Genomic DNA, 17,500 nt, shown 5'->3' with positions numbered 1-17,500 from the left:
CGCACAGTTCTGCAAAGACACGGAGGAAAACCAGAGAGGATCCCTACGTTAAACACGGCAGGAGCTTGTGGAGAAAAGTGAAAAAGCTTACAGCACCTGGTATTCCCAGGCGGTCTCCCATCCAAGTACTAACAAGGCCCGACCCTGCTTAGCTTCCGAGATCAGACGAGATCGGGCGTGTTCAGGGTGGTTTGGCCGTAAGCTGTCCAAGGTACCACGCATGGGCCTTTTAGGGATGTCGCTCGTCAGACGCGCCTTCAACGCCCAGGCGGCAGCTGCGCTGAGAGCGTTCCGATCCGTTCCTCCGTCGGAGAAATACCAGAGAGTGGGACTCCCGCGCACAGTTCTGCAAAGACACGGAGGAAAACCAGAGAGGATCCCTACGTTAAACACGGCAGGAGCTTGTGGAGAAAAGTGAAAAAGCTTACAGCACCTGGTATTCCCAGGCGGTCTCCCATCCAAGTACTAACCAGGCCTGACCCTGCTTAGCTTCCGAGATCAGACAAGATCGGGCGTGTTCAGGGTGGTATGGCCGCAAGCTGTCCAAGGTACCACGCATGGGCCTTTTAGGGATGTCGCTCGTCAGACGCGCCTTCAACGCCCAGGCGGCAGCTGCGCTGAGAGCGTTCCGATCCGTTCCTCCGTCGGAGAAATACCAGAGAGTGGGACTCCCGCGCACAGTTCTGCAAAGACACGGAGGAAAACCAGAGAGGATCCCTACGTTAAACACGGCAGGAGCTTGTGGAGAAAAGTGAAAAAGCTTACAGCACCTGGTATTCCCAGGCGGTCTCCCATCCAAGTACTAACCAGGCCCGACCCTGCTTAGCTTCCGAGATCAGACGAGATCGGGCGTGTTCAGGGTGGTATGGCCGTAAGCTGTCCAAGGTACCACGCATGGGCCTTTTAGGGATGTCGCTCGTCAGACGCGCCTTCAACGCCCAGGCGGCAGCTGCGCTGAGAGCGTTCCGATCCGTCGGAGAAATACCAGAGAGTGGGACTCCCGCGCACAGTTCTGCAAAGACACGGAGGAAAACCAGAGAGGATCCCTACGTTAAACACGGCAGGAGCTTGTGGAGAAAAGTGAAAAAGCTTACAGCACCTGGTATTCCCAGGCGGTCTCCCATCCAAGTACTAACCAGGCCCGACCCTGCTTAGCTTCCGAGATCAGACGAGATCGGGCGTGTTCAGGGTGGTATGGCCGTAAGCTGTTCAAGGTACCACGCATGGGCCTTTTAGGGATGTAGCTCGTCAGACGCGCCTTCAACGCCCAGGCGGCAGCTGCGCTGAGAGCGTTCCGATCCGTTCCTCCGTCGGAGAAATACCAGAGAGTGGGACTCCCGCGCACAGTTCTGCAAAGACACGGAGGAAAACCAGAGAGGATCCCTACGTTAAACACGGCAGGAGCTTGTGGAGAAAAGTGAAAAAGCTTACAGCACCTGGTATTCCCAGGCGGTCTCCCATCCAAGTACTAACTAGGCCCGACCCTGCTTAGCTTCCAGGATCAGACGAGATCGGGCGTGTTCAGGGTGGTATGGCCGTAAGCTGTCCAAGGTACCACGCATGGGCCTTTTAGGGATGTCGCTCGTCAGACGCGCCTTCAACGCCCAGGCGGCAGCTGCGCTGAGAGCGTTCCGATCTGTCGGAGAAATACCAGAGAGTGGGACTCCCGCGCACAGTTCTGCAAAGACACGGAGGAAAACCAGAGAGGATCCCTACGTTAAACACGGCAGGAGCTTGTGGAGAAAAGTGAAAAAGCTTACAGCACCTGGTATTCCCAGGCGGTCTCCCATCCAAGTACTAACCAGGCCCGACCCTGCTTAGCTTCCGAGATCAGACGAGATCGGGCGTGTTCAGGGTGGTATGGCCGTAAGCTGTCCAAGGTACCACGCATGGGCCTTTTAGGGATGTCGCTCGTCAGACGCGCCTTCAACGCCCAGGCGGCAGCTGCGCTGAGAGCGTTCCGATCCGTTCCTCCGTCGGAGAAATACCAGAGAGTGGGACTCCCGCGCACAGTTCTGCAAAGACACGGAGGAAAACCAGAGAGGATCCCTACGTTAAACACGGCAGGAGCTTGTGGAGAAAAGTGAAAAAGCTTACAGCACCTGGTATTCCCAGGCGGTCTCCCATCCAAGTACTAACTAGGCCCGACCCTGCTTAGCTTCCAGGATCAGACGAGATCGGGCGTGTTCAGGGTGGTATGGCCGTAAGCTGTCCAAGGTACCACGCATGGGCCTTTTAGGGATGTCGCTCGTCAGTCGGCCTTCAACGCCCAGGCGGCAGCTGCGCTGAGAGCGTTCCGATCCGTCGGAGAAATACCAGAGAGTGGGACTCCCGCGCGCAGTTCTGCAAAGACACGGAGGAAAACCAGAGAGGATCCCTACGTTAAACATGGCAGGAGCTTGTGGAGAAAAGTGAAAAAGCTTACAGCACCTGGTATTCCCAGGCGGTCTCCCATCCAAGTACTAACAAGGCCCGACCCTGCTTAGCTTCCGAGATCAGACTAGATCGGGCGTGTTCAGGGTGGTTTGGCCGTAAGCTGTCCAAGGTACCACGCATGGGCCTTTTAGGGATGTCGCTCGTCAGACGCGCCTTCAACGACCAGGCGGCAGCTGCGCTGAGAGCGTTCCGATCCGTTCCTCCGTCGGAGAAATACCAGAGAGTGGGACTCCCGCGCACAGTTCTGCAAAGACACGGAGGAAAACCAGAGAGGATCCCTACGTTAAACACGGCAGGAGCTTGTGGAGAAAAGTGAAAAAGCTTACAGCACCTGGTATTCCCAGGCGGTCTCCCATCCAAGTACTAACCAGGCCTGACCCTGCTTAGCTTCCGAGATCAGACGAGATCGGGCGTGTTCAGGGTGGTATGGCCGTAAGCTGTCCAAGGTACCACGCATGGGCCTTTTAGGGATGTCGCTCGTCAGACGCGCCTTCAACGCCCAGGCGGCAGCTGCGCTGAGAGCGTTCCGATCCGTCGGAGAAATAACAGAGAGTGGGACTCCCGCGCACAGTTCTGCAAAGACACGGAGGAAAACCAGAGAGGATCCCTACGTTAAACACGGCAGGAGCTTGTGGAGAAAAGTGAAAAAGCTTACAGCACCTGGTATTCCCAGGCGGTCTCCCATCCAAGTACTAACCAGGCCCGACCCTGCTTAGCTTCCGAGATCAGACGAGATCGGGCGTGTTCAGGGTGGTATGGCCGTAAGCTGTCCAAGGTACCACGCATGGGCCTTTTAGGGATGTCGCTCGTCAGACGCGCCTTCAACGCCCAGGCGGCAGCTGCGCTGAGAGCGTTCCGATCCGTTCCTCCGTCGGAGAAATACCAGAGAGTGGGACTCCCGCGCACAGTTCTGCAAAGACACGGAGGAAAACCAGAGAGGATCCCTACGTTAAACACGGCAGGAGCTTGTGGAGAAAAGTGAAAAAGCTTACAGCACCTGGTATTCCCAGGCGGTCTCCCATCCAAGTACTAACCAGGCCTGACCCTGCTTAGCTTCCGAGATCAGACGAGATCGGGCGTGTTCAGGGTGGTATGGCCGTAAGCTGTCCAAGGTACCACGCATGGGCCTTTTAGGGATGTCGCTCGTCAGACGCGCCTTCAACGCCCAGGCGGCAGCTGCGCTGAGAGCGTTCCGATCCGTCGGAGAAATAACAGAGAGTGGGACTCCCGCGCACAGTTCTGCAAAGACACGGAGGAAAACCAGAGAGGATCCCTACGTTAAACACGGCAGGAGCTTGTGGAGAAAAGTGAAAAAGCTTACAGCACCTGGTATTCCCAGGCGGTCTCCCATCCAAGTACTAACTAGGCCCGACCCTGCTTAGCTTCCGAGATCAGATGAGATCGGGCGTCTTCAGGGTGGTATGGCCGTAAGCTGTCCAAGGTACCACGCATGGGCCTTTTAGGGATGTCGCTCGTCAGACGCGCCTTCAACGCCCAGGCGGCAGCTGTGCTGAGAGCGTTCCGATCTGTCGGAGAAATACCAGAGAGTGGGACTCCCGCGCACAGTTCTGCAAAGACACGGAGGAAAACCAGAGAGGATCCCTACGTTAAACACGGCAGGAGCTTGTGGAGAAAAGTGAAAAAGCTTACAGCACCTGGTATTCCCAGGCGGTCTCCCATCCAAGTACTAACTAGGCCCGACCCTGCTTAGCTTCCAGGATCAGACGAGATCGGGCGTGTTCAGGGTGGTATGGCCGTAAGCTGTCCAAGGTACCACGCATGGGCCTTTTAGGGATGTCGCTCGTCAGTCGGCCTTCAACGCCCAGGCGGCAGCTGCGCTGAGAGCGTTCCGATCCGTCGGAGAAATACCAGAGAGTGGGACTCCCGCGCGCAGTTCTGCAAAGACACGGAGGAAAACCAGAGAGGATCCCTACGTTAAACATGGCAGGAGCTTGTGGAGAAAAGTGAAAAAGCTTACAGCACCTGGTATTCCCAGGCGGTCTCCCATCCAAGTACTAACAAGGCCCGACCCTGCTTAGCTTCCGAGATCAGACTAGATCGGGCGTGTTCAGGGTGGTTTGGCCGTAAGCTGTCCAAGGTACCACGCATGGGCCTTTTAGGGATGTCGCTCGTCAGACGCGCCTTCAACGACCAGGCGGCAGCTGCGCTGAGAGCGTTCCGATCCGTTCCTCCGTCGGAGAAATACCAGAGAGTGGGACTCCCGCGCACAGTTCTGCAAAGACACGGAGGAAAACCAGAGAGGATCCCTACGTTAAACACGGCAGGAGCTTGTGGAGAAAAGTGAAAAAGCTTACAGCACCTGGTATTCCCAGGCGGTCTCCCATCCAAGTACTAACCAGGCCTGACCCTGCTTAGCTTCCGAGATCAGACGAGATCGGGCGTGTTCAGGGTGGTATGGCCGTAAGCTGTCCAAGGTACCACGCATGGGCCTTTTAGGGATGTCGCTCGTCAGACGCGCCTTCAACGCCCAGGCGGCAGCTGCGCTGAGAGCGTTCCGATCCGTCGGAGAAATAACAGAGAGTGGGACTCCCGCGCACAGTTCTGCAAAGACACGGAGGAAAACCAGAGAGGATCCCTACGTTAAACACGGCAGGAGCTTGTGGAGAAAAGTGAAAAAGCTTACAGCACCTGGTATTCCCAGGCGGTCTCCCATCCAAGTACTAACCAGGCCCGACCCTGCTTAGCTTCCGAGATCAGACGAGATCGGGCGTGTTCAGGGTGGTATGGCCGTAAGCTGTCCAAGGTACCACGCATGGGCCTTTTAGGGATGTCGCTCGTCAGACGCGCCTTCAACGCCCAGGCGGCAGCTGCGCTGAGAGCGTTCCGATCCGTTCCTCCGTCGGAGAAATACCAGAGAGTGGGACTCCCGCGCACAGTTCTGCAAAGACACGGAGGAAAACCAGAGAGGATCCCTACGTTAAACACGGCAGGAGCTTGTGGAGAAAAGTGAAAAAGCTTACAGCACCTGGTATTCCCAGGCGGTCTCCCATCCAAGTACTAACCAGGCCCGACCCTGCTTAGCTTCCGAGATCAGACGAGATCGGGCGTGTTCAGGGTGGTATGGCCGTAAGCTGTCCAAGGTACCACGCATGGGCCTTTTAGGGATGTCGCTCGTCAGACGCGCCTTCAACGCCCAGGCGGCAGCTGCGCTGAGAGCGTTCCGATCCGTTCCTCCGTCGGAGAAATACCAGAGAGTGGGACTCCCGCGCACAGTTCTGCAAAGACACGGAGGAAAACCAGAGAGGATCCCTACGTTAAACACGGCAGGAGCTTGTGGAGAAAAGTGACAAAGCTTACAGCACCTGGTATTCCCAGGCGGTCTCCCATCCAAGTACTAACCAGGCCCGACCCTGCTTAGCTTCCGAGATCAGACGAGATCGGGCGTGTTCAGGGTGGTATGGCCGTAAGCTGTCCAAGGTACCACGCATGGGCCTTTTAGGGATGTCGCTCGTCAGACGCGCCTTCAACGCCCAGGCGGCAGCTGCGCTGAGAGCGTTCCGATCCGTCGGAAAAATACCAGAGAGTGGGACTCCCGCGCACAGTTCTGCAAAGACACGGAGGAAAACCAGAGAGGATCCCTACGTTAAACACGGCAGGAGCTTGTGGAGAAAAGTGAAAAAGCTTACAGCACCTGGTATTCCCAGGCGGTCTCCCATCCAAGTACTAACCAGGCCCGACCCTGCTTAGCTTCCGAGATCAGACGAGATCGGGCGTGTTCAGGGTGGTATGGCCGTAAGCTGTCCAAGGTACCACGCATGGGCCTTTTAGGGATGTCGCTCGTCAGACGCGCCTTCAACGCCCAGGCGGCAGCTGCGCTGAGAGCGTTCCGATCCGTCGGAGAAATACCAGAGAGTGGGACTCCCGCGCACAGTTCTGCAAAGACACGGAGGAAAACCAGAGAGGATCCCTACGTTAAACACGGCAGGAGCTTGTGGAGAAAAGTGAAAAAGCTTACAGCACCTGGTATTCCCAGGCGGTCTCCCATCCAAGTACTAACCAGGCCCGACCCTGCTTAGCTTCCGAGATCAGACGAGATCGGGCGTGTTCAGGGTGGTATGGCCGTAAGCTGTCCAAGGCACCACGCATGGGCCTTTTAGGGATGTCGCTCGTCAGACGCGCCTTCAACGCCCAGGCGGCAGCTGCGCTGAGAGCGTTCCGATCCGTTCCTCCGTCGGAGAAATACCAGAGAGTGGGACTCCCGCGCACAGTTCTGCAAAGACACGGAGTAGAACGAGAGAGGATCCCTACGTTAAACACGGCAGGAGCTTGTGGAGAAAAGTGAAAAAGCTTACAGCACCTGGTATTCCCAGGCGGTCTCCCATCCAAGTACTAACCAGGCCCGACCCTGCTTAGCTTCCGAGATCAGACGAGATCGGGCGTGTTCAGGGTGGTATGGCCGTAAGCTGTCCAAGGTACCACGCATGGGCCTTTTAGGGATGTCGCTCGTCAGACGCGCCTTCAACGCCCAGGCGGCAGCTGCGCTGAGAGCGTTCCGATCCGTTCCTCCGTCGGAGAAATACCAGAGAGTGGGACTCCCGCGCACAGTTCTGCAAAGACACGGAGGAAAACCAGAGAGGATCCCTACGTTAAACACGGCAGGAGCTTGTGGAGAAAAGTGAAAAAGCTTACAGCACCTGGTATTCCCAGGCGGTCTCCCATCCAAGTACTAACCAGGCCCGACCCTGCTTAGCTTCCGAGATCAGACGAGATCGGGTGTGTTCAGGGTGGTATGGCCGTAAGCTGTCCAAGGTACCACGCATGGGCCTTTTAGGGATGTCGCTCGTCAGACGCGCCTTCAACGCCCAGGCGGCAGCTGCGCTGAGAGCGTTCCGATCCGTTCCTCCGTCGGAGAAATACCAGAGAGTGGGACTCCCGCGCACAGTTCTGCAAAGACACGGAGGAAAACCAGAGAGGATCCCTACGTTAAACACGGCAGGAGCTTGTGGAGAAAAGTGAAAAAGCTTACAGCACCTGGTATTCCCAGGCCGTCTCCCATCCAAGTACTAACCAGGCCCGACCCTGCTTAGCTTCCGAGATCAGACGAGATCGGGCGTGTTCAGGGTGGTATGGCCGTAAGCTGTCCAAGGTACCACGCATGGGCCTTTTAGGGATGTCGCTCGTCAGACGCGCCTTCAACGCCCAGGCGGCAGCTGCGCTGAGAGCGTTCCGATCCGTTCCTCCGTCGGAGAAATACCAGAGAGTGGGACTCCCGCGCACAGTTCTGCAAAGACACGGAGTAGAACGAGAGAGGATCCCTACGTTAAACATGGCAGGAGCTTGTGGAGAAAAGTGAAAAAGCTTACAGCACCTGGTATTCCCAGGCGGTCTCCCATCCAAGTACTAACCAGGCCCGACCCTGCTTAGCTTCCGAGATCAGACGAGATCGGGCGTGTTCAGGGTGGTATGGCCGTAAGCTGTCCAAGGTACCACGCATGGGCCTTTTAGGGATGTCGCTCGTCAGACGCGCCTTCAACGCCCAGGCGGCAGCTGCGCTGAGAGCGTTCCGATCCGTTCCTCCGTCGGAGAAATACCAGAGAGTGGGACTCCCGCGCACAGTTCTGCAAAGACACGGAGGAAAACCAGAGAGGATCCCTACGTTAAACACGGCAGGAGCTTGTGGAGAAAAGTGAAAAAGCTTACAGCACCTGGTATTCCCAGGCGGTCTCCCATCCAAGTACTAACCAGGCCCGACCCTGCTTAGCTTCCGAGATCAGACGAGATCGGGCGTGTTCAGGGTGGTATGGCCGTAAGCTGGCCAAGGTACCACGCATGGGCCTTTTAGGGATGTCGCTCGTCAGACGCGCCTTCAACGCCCAGGCGGCAGCTGCGCTGAGAGCGTTCCGATCCGTCGGAGAAATACCAGAGAGTGGGACTCCCGCGCACAGTTCTGCAAAGACACGGAGGAAAACCAGAGAGGATCCCTACGTTAAACACGGCAGGAGCTTGTGGAGAAAAGTGAAAAAGCTTACAGCACCTGGTATTCCCAGGCGGTCTCCCATCCAAGTACTAACCAGGCCCGACCCTGCTTAGCTTCCGAGATCAGACGAGATCGGGCGTGTTCAGGGTGGTATGGCCGTAAGCTGTCCAAGGTACCACGCATGGGCCTTTTAGGGATGTCGCTCGTCAGACGCGCCTTCAACGCCCAGGCGGCAGCTGCGCTGAGAGCGTTCCGATCCATTCCTCCGTCGGAGAAATACCAGAGAGTGGGACTCCCGCGCACAGTTCTGCAAAGACACGGAGTAGAACGAGAGAGGATCCCTACGTTAAACACGGCAGGAGCTTGTGGAGAAAAGTGAAAAAGCTTACAGCACCTGGTATTCCCAGGCGGTCTCCCATCCAAGTACTAACCAGGCCCGACCCTGCTTAGCTTCCGAGATCAGACGAGATCGGGCGTGTTCAGGGTGGTATGGCCGTAAGCTGTCCAAGGTACCACGCATGGGCCTTTTAGGGATGTCGCTCGTCAGACGCGCCTTCAACGCCCAGGCGGCAGCTGCGCTGAGAGCGTTCCGATCCGTTCCTCCGTCGGAGAAATACCAGAGAGTGGGAAAAAGCTTACAGCACCTGGTATTCCCAGGCGGTCTCCCATCCAAGTACTAACCAGGCCCGACCCTGCTTAGCTTCCGAGATCAGACGAGATCGGGCGTGTTCAGGGTGGTATGGCCGTAAGCTGTCCAAGGTACCACGCATGGGCCTTTTAGGGATGTCGCTCGTCAGACGCGCCTTCAACGCCCAGGCGGCAGCTGCGCTGAGAGCGTTCCGATCCGTTCCTCCGTCGGAGAAATACCAGAGAGTGGGACTCCCGCGCACAGTTCTGCAAAGACACGGAGGAAAACCAGAGAGGATCCCTACGTTAAACACGGCAGGAGCTTGTGGAGAAAAGTGAAAAAGCTTACAGCACCTGGTATTCCCAGGCGGTCTCCCATCCAAGTACTAACCAGGCCCGACCCTGCTTAGCTTCCGAGATCAGATGAGATCGGGCGTGTTCAGGGTGGTATGGCCGTAAGCTGTCCAAGGTACCACGCATGGGCCTTTTAGGGATGTCGCTCGTCAGACGCGCCTTCAACGCCCAGGCGGCAGCTGCGCCGAGAGCGTTCCGATCCGTTCCTCCGTCGGAGAAATACCAGAGAGTGGGACTCCCGCGCACAGTTCTGCAAAGACACGGAGGAAAACCAGAGAGGATCCCTACGTTAAACACGGCAGGAGCTTGTGGAGAAAAGTGAAAAAGCTTACAGCACCTGGTATTCCCAGGCGGTCTCCCATCCAAGTACTAACCAGGCCCGACCCTGCTTAGCTTCCGAGATCAGACGAGATCGGGCGTGTTCAGGGTGGTATGGCCGTAAGCTGTCCAAGGTACCACGCATGGGCCTTTTAGGGATGTCGCTCGTCAGACGCGCCTTCAACGCCCAGGCGGCAGCTGCGCTGAGAGCGTTCCGATCCGTTCCTCCGTCGGAGAAATACCAGAGAGTGGGACTCCCGCGCACAGTTCTGCAAAGACACGGAGGAAAACCAGAGAGGATCCCTACGTTAAACACGGCAGGAGCTTGTGGAGAAAAGTGAAAAAGCTTACAGCACCTGGTATTCCCAGGCGGTCTCCCATCCAAGTACTAACCAGGCCCGACCCTGCTTAGCTTCCGAGATCAGACGAGATCGGGCGTGTTCAGGGTGGTATGGCCGTAAGCTGGCCAAGGTACCACGCATGGGCCTTTTAGGGATGTCGCTCGTCAGACGCGCCTTCAACGCCCAGGCGGCAGCTGCGCTGAGAGCGTTCCGATCCGTCGGAGAAATACCAGAGAGTGGGACTCCCGCGCACAGTTCTGCAAAGACACGGAGGAAAACCAGAGAGGATCCCTACGTTAAACACGGCAGGAGCTTGTGGAGAAAAGTGAAAAAGCTTACAGCACCTGGTATTCCCAGGCGGTCTCCCATCCAAGTACTAACCAGGCCCGACCCTGCTTAGCTTCCGAGATCAGACGAGATCGGGCGTGTTCAGGGTGGTATGGCCGTAAGCTGTCCAAGGTACCACGCATGGGCCTTTTAGGGATGTCGCTCGTCAGACGCGCCTTCAACGCCCAGGCGGCAGCTGCGCTGAGAGCGTTCCGATCCGTTCCTCCGTCGGAGAAATACCAGAGAGTGGGACTCCCGCGCACAGTTCTGCAAAGACACGGAGTAGAACGAGAGAGGATCCCTACGTTAAACACGGCAGGAGCTTGTGGAGAAAAGTGAAAAAGCTTACAGCACCTGGTATTCCCAGGCGGTCTCCCATCCAAGTACTAACCAGGCCCGACCCTGCTTAGCTTCCGAGATCAGACGAGATCGGGCGTGTTCAGGGTGGTATGGCCGTAAGCTGTCCAAGGTACCACGCATGGGCCTTTTAGGGATGTCGCTCGTCAGACGCGCCTTCAACGCCCAGGCGGCAGCTGTGCTGAGAGCGTTCCGATCCGTTCCTCCGTCGGAGAAATACCAGAGAGTGGGACTCCCGCGCACAGTTCTGCAAAGACACGGAGGAAAACCAGAGAGGATCCCTACGTTAAACACGGCAGGAGCTTGTGGAGAAAAGTGAAAAAGCTTACAGCACCTGGTATTCCCAGGCGGTCTCCCATCCAAGTACTAACCAGGCCCGACCCTGCTTAGCTTCCGAGATCAGACGAGATCGGGCGTGTTCAGGGTGGTATGGCCGTAAGCTGTCCAAGGTACCACGCATGGGCCTTTTAGGGATGTCGCTCGTCAGACGCGCCTTCAACGCCCAGGCGGCAGCTGCGCTGAGAGCGTTCCGATCCGTTCCTCCGTCGGAGAAATACCAGAGAGTGGGACTCCCGCGCACAGTTCTGCAAAGACACGGAGGAAAACCAGAGAGGATCCCTACGTTAAACACGGCAGGAGCTTGTGGAGAAAAGTGAAAAAGCTTACAGCACCTGGTATTCCCAGGCGGTCTCCCATCCAAGTACTAACCAGGCCCGACCCTGCTTAGCTTCCGAGATCAGACGAGATCGGGCGTGTTCAGGGTGGTATGGCCGTAAGCTGTCCAAGGTACCACGCATGGGCCTTTTAGGGATGTCGCTCGTCAGACGCGCCTTCAACGCCCAGGCGGCAGCTGCGCTGAGAGCGTTCCGATCCGTTCCTCCGTCGGAGAAATACCAGAGAGTGGGACTCCCGCGCACAGTTCTGCAAAGACACGGAGTAGAACCAGAGAGGATCCCTACGTTAAACACGGCAGGAGCTTGTGGAGAAAAGTGAAAAAGCTTACAGCACCTGGTATTCCCAGGCGGTCTCCCATCCAAGTACTAACCAGGCCCGACCCTGCTTAGCTTCCGAGATCAGACGAGATCGGGCGTGTTCAGGGTGGTATGGCCGTAAGCTGTCCAAGGTACCACGCATGGGCCTTTTAGGGATGTCGCTCGTCAGACGCGCCTTCAACGCCCAGGCGGCAGCTGCGCTGAGAGCGTTCCGATCCGTTCCTCCGTCGGAGAAATACCAGAGAGTGGGACTCCCGCGCACAGTTCTGCAAAGACACGGAGGAAAACCAGAGAGGATCCCTACGTTAAACACGGCAGGAGCTTGTGGAGAAAAGTGACAAAGCTTACAGCACCTGGTATTCCCAGGCGGTCTCCCATCCAAGTACTAACCAGGCCCGACCCTGCTTAGCTTCCGAGATCAGACGAGATCGGGCGTGTTCAGGGTGGTATGGCCGTAAGCTGTCCAAGGTACCACGCATGGGCCTTTTAGGGATGTCGCTCGTCAGACGCGCCTTCAACGCCCAGGCGGCAGCTGCGCTGAGAGCGTTCCGATCCGTTCCTCCGTCGGAGAAATACCAGAGAGTGGGACTCCCGCGCACAGTTCTGCAAAGACACGGAGGAAAACCAGAGAGGATCCCTACGTTAAACACGGCAGGAGCTTGTGGAGAAAAGTGAAAAAGCTTACAGCACCTGGTATTCCCAGGCGGTCTCCCATCCAAGTACTAACCAGGCCCGACCCTGCTTAGCTTCCGAGATCAGACGAGATCGGGCGTGTTCAGGGTGGTATGGCCGTAAGCTGTCCAAGGTACCACGCATGGGCCTTTTAGGGATGTCGCTCGTCAGACGCGCCTTCAACGCCCAGGCGGCAGCTGCGCTGAGAGCGTTCCGATCCGTTCCTCCGTCGGAGAAATACCAGAGAGTGGGACTCCCGCGCACAGTTCTGCAAAGACACGGAGGAAAACCAGAGAGGATCCCTACGTTAAACACGGCAGGAGCTTGTGGAGAAAAGTGAAAAAGCTTACAGCACCTGGTATTCCCAGGCGGTCTCCCATCCAAGTACTAACCAGGCCCGACCCTGCTTAGCTTCCGAGATCAGACGAGATCGGGCGTGTTCAGGGTGGTATGGCCGTAAGCTGTCCAAGGTACCACGCATGGGCCTTTTAGGGATGTCGCTCGTCAGACGCGCCTTCAACGCCCAGGCGGCAGCTGCGCCGAGAGCGTTCCGATCCGTTCCTCCGTCGGAGAAATACCAGAGAGTGGGACTCCCGCGCACAGTTCTGCAAAGACACGGAGGAAAACCAGAGAGGATCCCTACGTTAAACACGGCAGGAGCTTGTGGAGAAAAGTGAAAAAGCTTACAGCACCTGGTATTCCCAGGCGGTCTCCCATCCAAGTACTAACCAGGCCCGACCCTGCTTAGCTTCCGAGATCAGACGAGATCGGGCGTGTTCAGGGTGGTATGGCCGTAAGCTGTCCAAGGTACCACGCATGGGCCTTTTAGGGATGTCGCTCGTCAGACGCGCCTTCAACGCCCAGGCGGCAGCTGCGCTGAGAGCGTTCCGATCCGTTCCTCCGTCGGAGAAATACCAGAGAGTGGGACTCCCGCGCACAGTTCTGCAAAGACACGGAGTAGAACCAGAGAGGATCCCTACGTTAAACACGGCAGGAGCTTGTGGAGAAAAGTGAAAAAGCTTACAGCACCTGGTATTCCCAGGCGGTCTCCCATCCAAGTACTAACCAGGCCCGACCCTGCTTAGCTTCCGAGATCAGACGAGATCGGGCGTGTTCAGGGTGGTATGGCCGTAAGCTGTCCAAGGTACCACGCATGGGCCTTTTAGGGATGTCGCTCGTCAGACGCGCCTTCAACGCCCAGGCGGCAGCTGCGCTGAGAGCGTTCCGATCCGTCGGAGAAATACCAGAGAGTGGGACTCCCGCGCACAGTTCTGCAAAGACACGGAGGAAAACCAGAGAGGATCCCTACGTTAAACACGGCAGGAGCTTGTGGAGAAAAGTGAAAAAGCTTACAGCACCTGGTATTCCCAGGCGGTCTCCCATCCAAGTACTAACCAGGCCCGACCCTGCTTAGCTTCCGAGATCAGACGAGATCGGGCGTGTTCAGGGTGGTATGGCCGTAAGCTGTCCAAGGTACCACGCATGGGCCTTTTAGGGATGTCGCTCGTCAGACGCGCCTTCAACGCCCAGGCGGCAGCTGCGCTGAGAGCGTTCCGATCCGTTCCTCCGTCGGAGAAATACCAGAGAGTGGGACTCCCGCGCACAGTTCTGCAAAGACACGGAGTAGAACGAGAGAGGATCCCTACGTTAAACACGGCAGGAGCTTGTGGAGAAAAGTGAAAAAGCTTACAGCACCTGGTATTCCCAGGCGGTCTCCCATCCAAGTACTAACCAGGCCCGACCCTGCTTAGCTTCCGAGATCAGACGAGATCGGGCGTGTTCAGGGTGGTATGGCCGTAAGCTGTCCAAGGTACCACGCATGGGCCTTTTAGGGATGTCGCTCGTCAGACGCGCCTTCAACGCCCAGGCGGCAGCTGCGCTGAGAGCGTTCCGATCCGTCGGAGAAATACCAGAGAGTGGGACTCCCGCGCACAGTTCTGCAAAGACACGGAGGAAAACCAGAGAGGATCCCTACGTTAAACACGGCAGGAGCTTGTGGAGAAAAGTGAAAAAGCTTACAGCACCTGGTATTCCCAGGCGGTCTCCCATCCAAGTACTAACCAGGCCCGACCCTGCTTAGCTTCCGAGATCAGACGAGATCGGGCGTGTTCAGGGTGGTATGGCCGTAAGCTGTCCAAGGTACCACGCATGGGCCTTTTAGGGATGTCGCTCGTCAGACGCGCCTTCAACGCCCAGGCGGCAGCTGCGCTGAGAGCGTTCCGATCCGTTCCTCCGTCGGAGAAATACCAGAGAGTGGGACTCCCGCGCACAGTTCTGCAAAGACACGGAGGAAAACCAGAGAGGATCCCTACGTTAAACACGGCAGGAGCTTGTGGAGAAAAGTGAAAAAGCTTACAGCACCTGGTATTCCCAGGCGGTCTCCCATCCAAGTACTAACCAGGCCCGACCCTGCTTAGCTTCCGAGATCAGACGAGATCGGGCGTGTTCAGGGTGGTATGGCCGTAAGCTGTCCAAGGTACCACGCATGGGCCTTTTAGGGATGTCGCTTGTCAGACGCGCCTTCAACGCCCAGGCGGCAGCTGCGCCGAGAGCGTTCCGATCCGTTCCTCCGTCGGAGAAATACCAGAGAGTGGGACTCCCGCGCACAGTTCTGCAAAGACACGGAGGAAAACCAGAGAGGATCCCTACGTTAAACACGGCAGGAGCTTGTGGAGAAAAGTGAAAAAGCTTACAGCACCTGGTATTCCCAGGCGGTCTCCCATCCAAGTACTAACCAGGCCCGACCCTGCTTAGCTTCCGAGATCAGACGAGATCGGGCGTGTTCAGGGTGGTATGGCCGTAAGCTGTCCAAGGTACCACGCATGGGCCTTTTAGGGATGTCGCTCATCAGACGCGCCTTCAACGCCCAGGCGGCAGCTGCGCCGAGAGCGTTCCGATCCGTTCCTCCGTCGGAGAAATACCAGAGAGTGGGACTCCCGCGCACAGTTCTGCAAAGACACGGAGGAAAACCAGAGAGGATCCCTACGTTAAACACGGCAGGAGCTTGTGGAGAAAAGTGAAAAAGCTTACAGCACCTGGTATTCCCAGGCGGTCTCCCATCCAAGTACTAACCAGGCCCGACCCTGCTTAGCTTCCGAGATCAGACGAGATCGGGCGTGTTCAGGGTGGTATGGCCGTAAGCTGTCCAAGGTACCACGCATGGGCCTTTTAGGGATGTCGCTCGTCAGACGCGCCTTCAACGCCCAGGCGGCAGCTGCGCTGAGAGCGTTCCGATCCGTCGGAGAAATACCAGAGAGTGGGACTCCCGCGCACAGTTCTGCAAAGACACGGAGGAAAACCAGAGAGGATCCCTACGTTAAACACGGCAGGAGCTTGTGGAGAAAAGTGAAAAAGCTTACAGCACCTGGTATTCCCAGGCGGTCTCCCATCCAAGTACTAACCAGGCCTGACCCTGCTTAGCTTCCGAGATCAGACGAGATCGGGCGTGTTCAGGGTGGTATGGCCGTAAGCTGTCCAAGGTACCACGCATGGGCCTTTTAGGGATGTCGCTCGTCAGACGCGCCTTCAACGCCCAGGCGGCAGCTGCGCTGAGAGCGTTCCGATCCGTTCCTCCGTCGGAGAAATACCAGAGAGTGGGACTCCCGCGCACAGTTCTGCAAAGACACGGAGGAAAACCAGAGAGGATCCCTACGTTAAACACGGCAGGAGCTTGTGGAGAAAAGTGAAAAAGCTTACAGCACCTGGTATTCCCAGGCGGTCTCCCATCCAAGTACTAACCAGGCCCGACCCTGCTTAGCTTCCGAGATCAGACGAGATCGGGCGTGTTCAGGGTGGTATGGCCGTAAGCTGTCCAAGGTACCACGCATGGGCCTTTTAGGGATGTCGCTCGTCAGACGCGCCTTCAACGCCCAGGCGGCAGCTGCGCTGAGAGCGTTCCGATCCGTCGGAGAAATACCAGAGAGTGGGACTCCCGCGCACAGTTCTGCAAAGACACGGAGGAAAACCAGAGAGGATCCCTACGTTAAACACGGCAGGAGCTTGTGGAGAAAAGTGAAAAAGCTTACAGCACCTGGTATTCCCAGGCGGTCTCCCATCCAAGTACTAACCAGGCCCGACCCTGCTTAGCTTCCGAGATCAGACGAGATCGGGCGTGTTCAGGGTGGTATGGCCGTAAGCTGTCCAAGGTACCACGCATGGGCCTTTTAGGGATGTCGCTCGTCAGACGCGCCTTCAACGCCCAGGCGGCAGCTGCGCTGAGAGCGTTCCGATCCGTTCCTCCGTCGGAGAAATACCAGAGAGTGGGACTCCCGCGCACAGTTCTGCAAAGACACGGAGGAAAACCAGAGAGGATCCCTACGTTAAACACGGCAGGAGCTTGTGGAGAAAAGTGAAAAAGCTTACAGCACCTGGTATTCCCAGGCGGTCTCCCATCCAAGTACTAACCAGGCCCGACCCTGCTTAGCTTCCGAGATCAGACGAGATCGGGCGTGTTCAGGGTGGTATGGCCGTAAGCTGTCCAAGGTACCACGCATGGGCCTTTTAGGGATGTCGCTTGTCAGACGCGCCTTCAACGCCCAGGCGGCAGCTGCGCCGAGAGCGTTCCGATCCGTTCCTCCGTCGGAGAAATACCAGAGAGTGGGACTCCCGCGCACAGTTCTGCAAAGACACGGAGGAAAACCAGAGAGGATCCCTACGTTAAACACGGCAGGAGCTTGTGGAGAAAAGTGAAAAAGCTTACAGCACCTGGTATTCCCAGGCGGTCTCCCATCCAAGTACTAACCAGGCCCGACCCTGCTTAGCTTCCGAGATCAGACGAGATCGGGCGTGTTCAGGGTGGTATGGCCGTAAGCTGTCCAAGGTACCACGCATGGGCCTTTTAGGGATGTCGCTCGTCAGACGCGCCTTCAACGCCCAGGCGGCAGCTGCGCCGAGAGCGTTCCGATCCGTTCCTCCGTCGGAGAAATACCAGAGAGTGGGACTCCCGCGCACAGTTCTGCAAAGACACGGAGGAAAACCAGAGAGGATCCCTACGTTAAACACGGCAGGAGCTTGTGGAGAAAAGTGAAAAAGCTTACAGCACCTGGTATTCCCAGGCGGTCTCCCATCCAAGTACTAACCAGGCCCGACCCTGCTTAGCTTCCGAGATCAGACGAGATCGGGCGTGTTCAGGGTGGTAT

At 57.1% G+C, this 17,500-nt stretch overlaps 53 non-coding genes across 53 annotated transcripts in view; all 53 read right to left on the bottom strand.

The window, feature by feature from the left end:
- Positions 1 to 84: 84 nt before the first annotated feature.
- LOC137179388 (5S ribosomal RNA) lies at positions 85 to 203 on the bottom strand. Its single transcript, XR_010927769.1, has one exon. It is a non-coding gene; the product is annotated as a 5S ribosomal RNA (ribosomal RNA).
- A 218-nt stretch (positions 204 to 421) lies between these two features.
- LOC137179393 (5S ribosomal RNA) lies at positions 422 to 540 on the bottom strand. Its single transcript, XR_010927774.1, has one exon. It is a non-coding gene; the product is annotated as a 5S ribosomal RNA (ribosomal RNA).
- A 218-nt stretch (positions 541 to 758) lies between these two features.
- LOC137179181 (5S ribosomal RNA) lies at positions 759 to 877 on the bottom strand. Its single transcript, XR_010927569.1, has one exon. It is a non-coding gene; the product is annotated as a 5S ribosomal RNA (ribosomal RNA).
- A 210-nt stretch (positions 878 to 1,087) lies between these two features.
- Positions 1,088 to 1,206, bottom strand: LOC137179180 (5S ribosomal RNA). The gene has a single exon (XR_010927568.1). It is a non-coding gene; the product is annotated as a 5S ribosomal RNA (ribosomal RNA).
- Positions 1,207 to 1,424: 218 nt separating this feature from the next.
- Positions 1,425 to 1,543, bottom strand: LOC137179401 (5S ribosomal RNA). The gene has a single exon (XR_010927781.1). It is a non-coding gene; the product is annotated as a 5S ribosomal RNA (ribosomal RNA).
- Positions 1,544 to 1,753: 210 nt separating this feature from the next.
- LOC137179179 (5S ribosomal RNA) lies at positions 1,754 to 1,872 on the bottom strand. The gene has a single exon (XR_010927567.1). It is a non-coding gene; the product is annotated as a 5S ribosomal RNA (ribosomal RNA).
- Positions 1,873 to 2,090: 218 nt separating this feature from the next.
- On the bottom strand, positions 2,091 to 2,209 carry LOC137179400 (5S ribosomal RNA). Its single transcript, XR_010927780.1, has one exon. It is a non-coding gene; the product is annotated as a 5S ribosomal RNA (ribosomal RNA).
- A 209-nt stretch (positions 2,210 to 2,418) lies between these two features.
- Positions 2,419 to 2,537, bottom strand: LOC137179408 (5S ribosomal RNA). The gene has a single exon (XR_010927788.1). It is a non-coding gene; the product is annotated as a 5S ribosomal RNA (ribosomal RNA).
- A 218-nt stretch (positions 2,538 to 2,755) lies between these two features.
- Positions 2,756 to 2,874, bottom strand: LOC137179371 (5S ribosomal RNA). Its single transcript, XR_010927753.1, has one exon. It is a non-coding gene; the product is annotated as a 5S ribosomal RNA (ribosomal RNA).
- A 210-nt stretch (positions 2,875 to 3,084) lies between these two features.
- On the bottom strand, positions 3,085 to 3,203 carry LOC137179178 (5S ribosomal RNA). Its single transcript, XR_010927566.1, has one exon. It is a non-coding gene; the product is annotated as a 5S ribosomal RNA (ribosomal RNA).
- Positions 3,204 to 3,421: 218 nt separating this feature from the next.
- LOC137179370 (5S ribosomal RNA) lies at positions 3,422 to 3,540 on the bottom strand. Its single transcript, XR_010927752.1, has one exon. It is a non-coding gene; the product is annotated as a 5S ribosomal RNA (ribosomal RNA).
- A 210-nt stretch (positions 3,541 to 3,750) lies between these two features.
- On the bottom strand, positions 3,751 to 3,869 carry LOC137179352 (5S ribosomal RNA). Its single transcript, XR_010927735.1, has one exon. It is a non-coding gene; the product is annotated as a 5S ribosomal RNA (ribosomal RNA).
- A 210-nt stretch (positions 3,870 to 4,079) lies between these two features.
- On the bottom strand, positions 4,080 to 4,198 carry LOC137179399 (5S ribosomal RNA). Its single transcript, XR_010927779.1, has one exon. It is a non-coding gene; the product is annotated as a 5S ribosomal RNA (ribosomal RNA).
- A 209-nt stretch (positions 4,199 to 4,407) lies between these two features.
- LOC137179407 (5S ribosomal RNA) lies at positions 4,408 to 4,526 on the bottom strand. Its single transcript, XR_010927787.1, has one exon. It is a non-coding gene; the product is annotated as a 5S ribosomal RNA (ribosomal RNA).
- Positions 4,527 to 4,744: 218 nt separating this feature from the next.
- On the bottom strand, positions 4,745 to 4,863 carry LOC137179369 (5S ribosomal RNA). Its single transcript, XR_010927751.1, has one exon. It is a non-coding gene; the product is annotated as a 5S ribosomal RNA (ribosomal RNA).
- Positions 4,864 to 5,073: 210 nt separating this feature from the next.
- Positions 5,074 to 5,192, bottom strand: LOC137179177 (5S ribosomal RNA). The gene has a single exon (XR_010927565.1). It is a non-coding gene; the product is annotated as a 5S ribosomal RNA (ribosomal RNA).
- Positions 5,193 to 5,410: 218 nt separating this feature from the next.
- On the bottom strand, positions 5,411 to 5,529 carry LOC137179176 (5S ribosomal RNA). Its single transcript, XR_010927564.1, has one exon. It is a non-coding gene; the product is annotated as a 5S ribosomal RNA (ribosomal RNA).
- A 218-nt stretch (positions 5,530 to 5,747) lies between these two features.
- Positions 5,748 to 5,866, bottom strand: LOC137179175 (5S ribosomal RNA). The gene has a single exon (XR_010927563.1). It is a non-coding gene; the product is annotated as a 5S ribosomal RNA (ribosomal RNA).
- A 210-nt stretch (positions 5,867 to 6,076) lies between these two features.
- LOC137179173 (5S ribosomal RNA) lies at positions 6,077 to 6,195 on the bottom strand. Its single transcript, XR_010927561.1, has one exon. It is a non-coding gene; the product is annotated as a 5S ribosomal RNA (ribosomal RNA).
- Positions 6,196 to 6,405: 210 nt separating this feature from the next.
- LOC137179172 (5S ribosomal RNA) lies at positions 6,406 to 6,524 on the bottom strand. Its single transcript, XR_010927560.1, has one exon. It is a non-coding gene; the product is annotated as a 5S ribosomal RNA (ribosomal RNA).
- Positions 6,525 to 6,742: 218 nt separating this feature from the next.
- Positions 6,743 to 6,861, bottom strand: LOC137179171 (5S ribosomal RNA). Its single transcript, XR_010927559.1, has one exon. It is a non-coding gene; the product is annotated as a 5S ribosomal RNA (ribosomal RNA).
- Positions 6,862 to 7,079: 218 nt separating this feature from the next.
- On the bottom strand, positions 7,080 to 7,198 carry LOC137179270 (5S ribosomal RNA). The gene has a single exon (XR_010927656.1). It is a non-coding gene; the product is annotated as a 5S ribosomal RNA (ribosomal RNA).
- Positions 7,199 to 7,416: 218 nt separating this feature from the next.
- Positions 7,417 to 7,535, bottom strand: LOC137179374 (5S ribosomal RNA). The gene has a single exon (XR_010927756.1). It is a non-coding gene; the product is annotated as a 5S ribosomal RNA (ribosomal RNA).
- A 218-nt stretch (positions 7,536 to 7,753) lies between these two features.
- LOC137179170 (5S ribosomal RNA) lies at positions 7,754 to 7,872 on the bottom strand. Its single transcript, XR_010927558.1, has one exon. It is a non-coding gene; the product is annotated as a 5S ribosomal RNA (ribosomal RNA).
- Positions 7,873 to 8,090: 218 nt separating this feature from the next.
- Positions 8,091 to 8,209, bottom strand: LOC137179168 (5S ribosomal RNA). The gene has a single exon (XR_010927557.1). It is a non-coding gene; the product is annotated as a 5S ribosomal RNA (ribosomal RNA).
- Positions 8,210 to 8,419: 210 nt separating this feature from the next.
- LOC137179167 (5S ribosomal RNA) lies at positions 8,420 to 8,538 on the bottom strand. The gene has a single exon (XR_010927556.1). It is a non-coding gene; the product is annotated as a 5S ribosomal RNA (ribosomal RNA).
- A 218-nt stretch (positions 8,539 to 8,756) lies between these two features.
- On the bottom strand, positions 8,757 to 8,875 carry LOC137179166 (5S ribosomal RNA). Its single transcript, XR_010927555.1, has one exon. It is a non-coding gene; the product is annotated as a 5S ribosomal RNA (ribosomal RNA).
- Positions 8,876 to 9,006: 131 nt separating this feature from the next.
- On the bottom strand, positions 9,007 to 9,125 carry LOC137179165 (5S ribosomal RNA). Its single transcript, XR_010927554.1, has one exon. It is a non-coding gene; the product is annotated as a 5S ribosomal RNA (ribosomal RNA).
- A 218-nt stretch (positions 9,126 to 9,343) lies between these two features.
- On the bottom strand, positions 9,344 to 9,462 carry LOC137179433 (5S ribosomal RNA). The gene has a single exon (XR_010927810.1). It is a non-coding gene; the product is annotated as a 5S ribosomal RNA (ribosomal RNA).
- A 218-nt stretch (positions 9,463 to 9,680) lies between these two features.
- Positions 9,681 to 9,799, bottom strand: LOC137179164 (5S ribosomal RNA). Its single transcript, XR_010927553.1, has one exon. It is a non-coding gene; the product is annotated as a 5S ribosomal RNA (ribosomal RNA).
- A 218-nt stretch (positions 9,800 to 10,017) lies between these two features.
- Positions 10,018 to 10,136, bottom strand: LOC137179163 (5S ribosomal RNA). Its single transcript, XR_010927552.1, has one exon. It is a non-coding gene; the product is annotated as a 5S ribosomal RNA (ribosomal RNA).
- A 210-nt stretch (positions 10,137 to 10,346) lies between these two features.
- Positions 10,347 to 10,465, bottom strand: LOC137179161 (5S ribosomal RNA). The gene has a single exon (XR_010927550.1). It is a non-coding gene; the product is annotated as a 5S ribosomal RNA (ribosomal RNA).
- A 218-nt stretch (positions 10,466 to 10,683) lies between these two features.
- Positions 10,684 to 10,802, bottom strand: LOC137179160 (5S ribosomal RNA). The gene has a single exon (XR_010927549.1). It is a non-coding gene; the product is annotated as a 5S ribosomal RNA (ribosomal RNA).
- Positions 10,803 to 11,020: 218 nt separating this feature from the next.
- Positions 11,021 to 11,139, bottom strand: LOC137179159 (5S ribosomal RNA). Its single transcript, XR_010927548.1, has one exon. It is a non-coding gene; the product is annotated as a 5S ribosomal RNA (ribosomal RNA).
- Positions 11,140 to 11,357: 218 nt separating this feature from the next.
- LOC137179158 (5S ribosomal RNA) lies at positions 11,358 to 11,476 on the bottom strand. Its single transcript, XR_010927547.1, has one exon. It is a non-coding gene; the product is annotated as a 5S ribosomal RNA (ribosomal RNA).
- Positions 11,477 to 11,694: 218 nt separating this feature from the next.
- Positions 11,695 to 11,813, bottom strand: LOC137179157 (5S ribosomal RNA). Its single transcript, XR_010927546.1, has one exon. It is a non-coding gene; the product is annotated as a 5S ribosomal RNA (ribosomal RNA).
- A 218-nt stretch (positions 11,814 to 12,031) lies between these two features.
- On the bottom strand, positions 12,032 to 12,150 carry LOC137179438 (5S ribosomal RNA). Its single transcript, XR_010927815.1, has one exon. It is a non-coding gene; the product is annotated as a 5S ribosomal RNA (ribosomal RNA).
- A 218-nt stretch (positions 12,151 to 12,368) lies between these two features.
- Positions 12,369 to 12,487, bottom strand: LOC137179437 (5S ribosomal RNA). The gene has a single exon (XR_010927814.1). It is a non-coding gene; the product is annotated as a 5S ribosomal RNA (ribosomal RNA).
- A 218-nt stretch (positions 12,488 to 12,705) lies between these two features.
- Positions 12,706 to 12,824, bottom strand: LOC137179436 (5S ribosomal RNA). Its single transcript, XR_010927813.1, has one exon. It is a non-coding gene; the product is annotated as a 5S ribosomal RNA (ribosomal RNA).
- Positions 12,825 to 13,042: 218 nt separating this feature from the next.
- On the bottom strand, positions 13,043 to 13,161 carry LOC137179435 (5S ribosomal RNA). Its single transcript, XR_010927812.1, has one exon. It is a non-coding gene; the product is annotated as a 5S ribosomal RNA (ribosomal RNA).
- Positions 13,162 to 13,379: 218 nt separating this feature from the next.
- LOC137179434 (5S ribosomal RNA) lies at positions 13,380 to 13,498 on the bottom strand. The gene has a single exon (XR_010927811.1). It is a non-coding gene; the product is annotated as a 5S ribosomal RNA (ribosomal RNA).
- A 210-nt stretch (positions 13,499 to 13,708) lies between these two features.
- On the bottom strand, positions 13,709 to 13,827 carry LOC137179432 (5S ribosomal RNA). The gene has a single exon (XR_010927809.1). It is a non-coding gene; the product is annotated as a 5S ribosomal RNA (ribosomal RNA).
- Positions 13,828 to 14,045: 218 nt separating this feature from the next.
- On the bottom strand, positions 14,046 to 14,164 carry LOC137179431 (5S ribosomal RNA). The gene has a single exon (XR_010927808.1). It is a non-coding gene; the product is annotated as a 5S ribosomal RNA (ribosomal RNA).
- Positions 14,165 to 14,374: 210 nt separating this feature from the next.
- Positions 14,375 to 14,493, bottom strand: LOC137179430 (5S ribosomal RNA). The gene has a single exon (XR_010927807.1). It is a non-coding gene; the product is annotated as a 5S ribosomal RNA (ribosomal RNA).
- Positions 14,494 to 14,711: 218 nt separating this feature from the next.
- LOC137179429 (5S ribosomal RNA) lies at positions 14,712 to 14,830 on the bottom strand. The gene has a single exon (XR_010927806.1). It is a non-coding gene; the product is annotated as a 5S ribosomal RNA (ribosomal RNA).
- A 218-nt stretch (positions 14,831 to 15,048) lies between these two features.
- On the bottom strand, positions 15,049 to 15,167 carry LOC137179428 (5S ribosomal RNA). Its single transcript, XR_010927805.1, has one exon. It is a non-coding gene; the product is annotated as a 5S ribosomal RNA (ribosomal RNA).
- Positions 15,168 to 15,385: 218 nt separating this feature from the next.
- LOC137179427 (5S ribosomal RNA) lies at positions 15,386 to 15,504 on the bottom strand. The gene has a single exon (XR_010927804.1). It is a non-coding gene; the product is annotated as a 5S ribosomal RNA (ribosomal RNA).
- A 210-nt stretch (positions 15,505 to 15,714) lies between these two features.
- Positions 15,715 to 15,833, bottom strand: LOC137179367 (5S ribosomal RNA). The gene has a single exon (XR_010927749.1). It is a non-coding gene; the product is annotated as a 5S ribosomal RNA (ribosomal RNA).
- A 218-nt stretch (positions 15,834 to 16,051) lies between these two features.
- Positions 16,052 to 16,170, bottom strand: LOC137179426 (5S ribosomal RNA). The gene has a single exon (XR_010927803.1). It is a non-coding gene; the product is annotated as a 5S ribosomal RNA (ribosomal RNA).
- A 210-nt stretch (positions 16,171 to 16,380) lies between these two features.
- Positions 16,381 to 16,499, bottom strand: LOC137179425 (5S ribosomal RNA). The gene has a single exon (XR_010927802.1). It is a non-coding gene; the product is annotated as a 5S ribosomal RNA (ribosomal RNA).
- Positions 16,500 to 16,717: 218 nt separating this feature from the next.
- On the bottom strand, positions 16,718 to 16,836 carry LOC137179424 (5S ribosomal RNA). Its single transcript, XR_010927801.1, has one exon. It is a non-coding gene; the product is annotated as a 5S ribosomal RNA (ribosomal RNA).
- Positions 16,837 to 17,054: 218 nt separating this feature from the next.
- LOC137179422 (5S ribosomal RNA) lies at positions 17,055 to 17,173 on the bottom strand. The gene has a single exon (XR_010927800.1). It is a non-coding gene; the product is annotated as a 5S ribosomal RNA (ribosomal RNA).
- Positions 17,174 to 17,391: 218 nt separating this feature from the next.
- Positions 17,392 to 17,500, bottom strand: part of LOC137179420 (5S ribosomal RNA) — a 119-nt gene continuing 10 nt past the window's right edge. Inside the window, exon 1 of the ribosomal RNA XR_010927798.1 lies at positions 17,392 to 17,500. This exon is cut by the window's right edge and continues 10 nt beyond it. This is a non-coding gene — a ribosomal RNA (5S ribosomal RNA).

This window comes from Thunnus thynnus, unplaced genomic scaffold (genome assembly GCF_963924715.1).
Source record: "Thunnus thynnus unplaced genomic scaffold, fThuThy2.1 SCAFFOLD_65, whole genome shotgun sequence".
Lineage (NCBI taxonomy): Eukaryota > Metazoa > Chordata > Actinopteri > Scombriformes > Scombridae > Thunnus > Thunnus thynnus.
The sequence above is the reverse complement of the archived record's forward strand: the minus strand, read 5'-3'. Positions and strand labels throughout refer to the sequence as shown.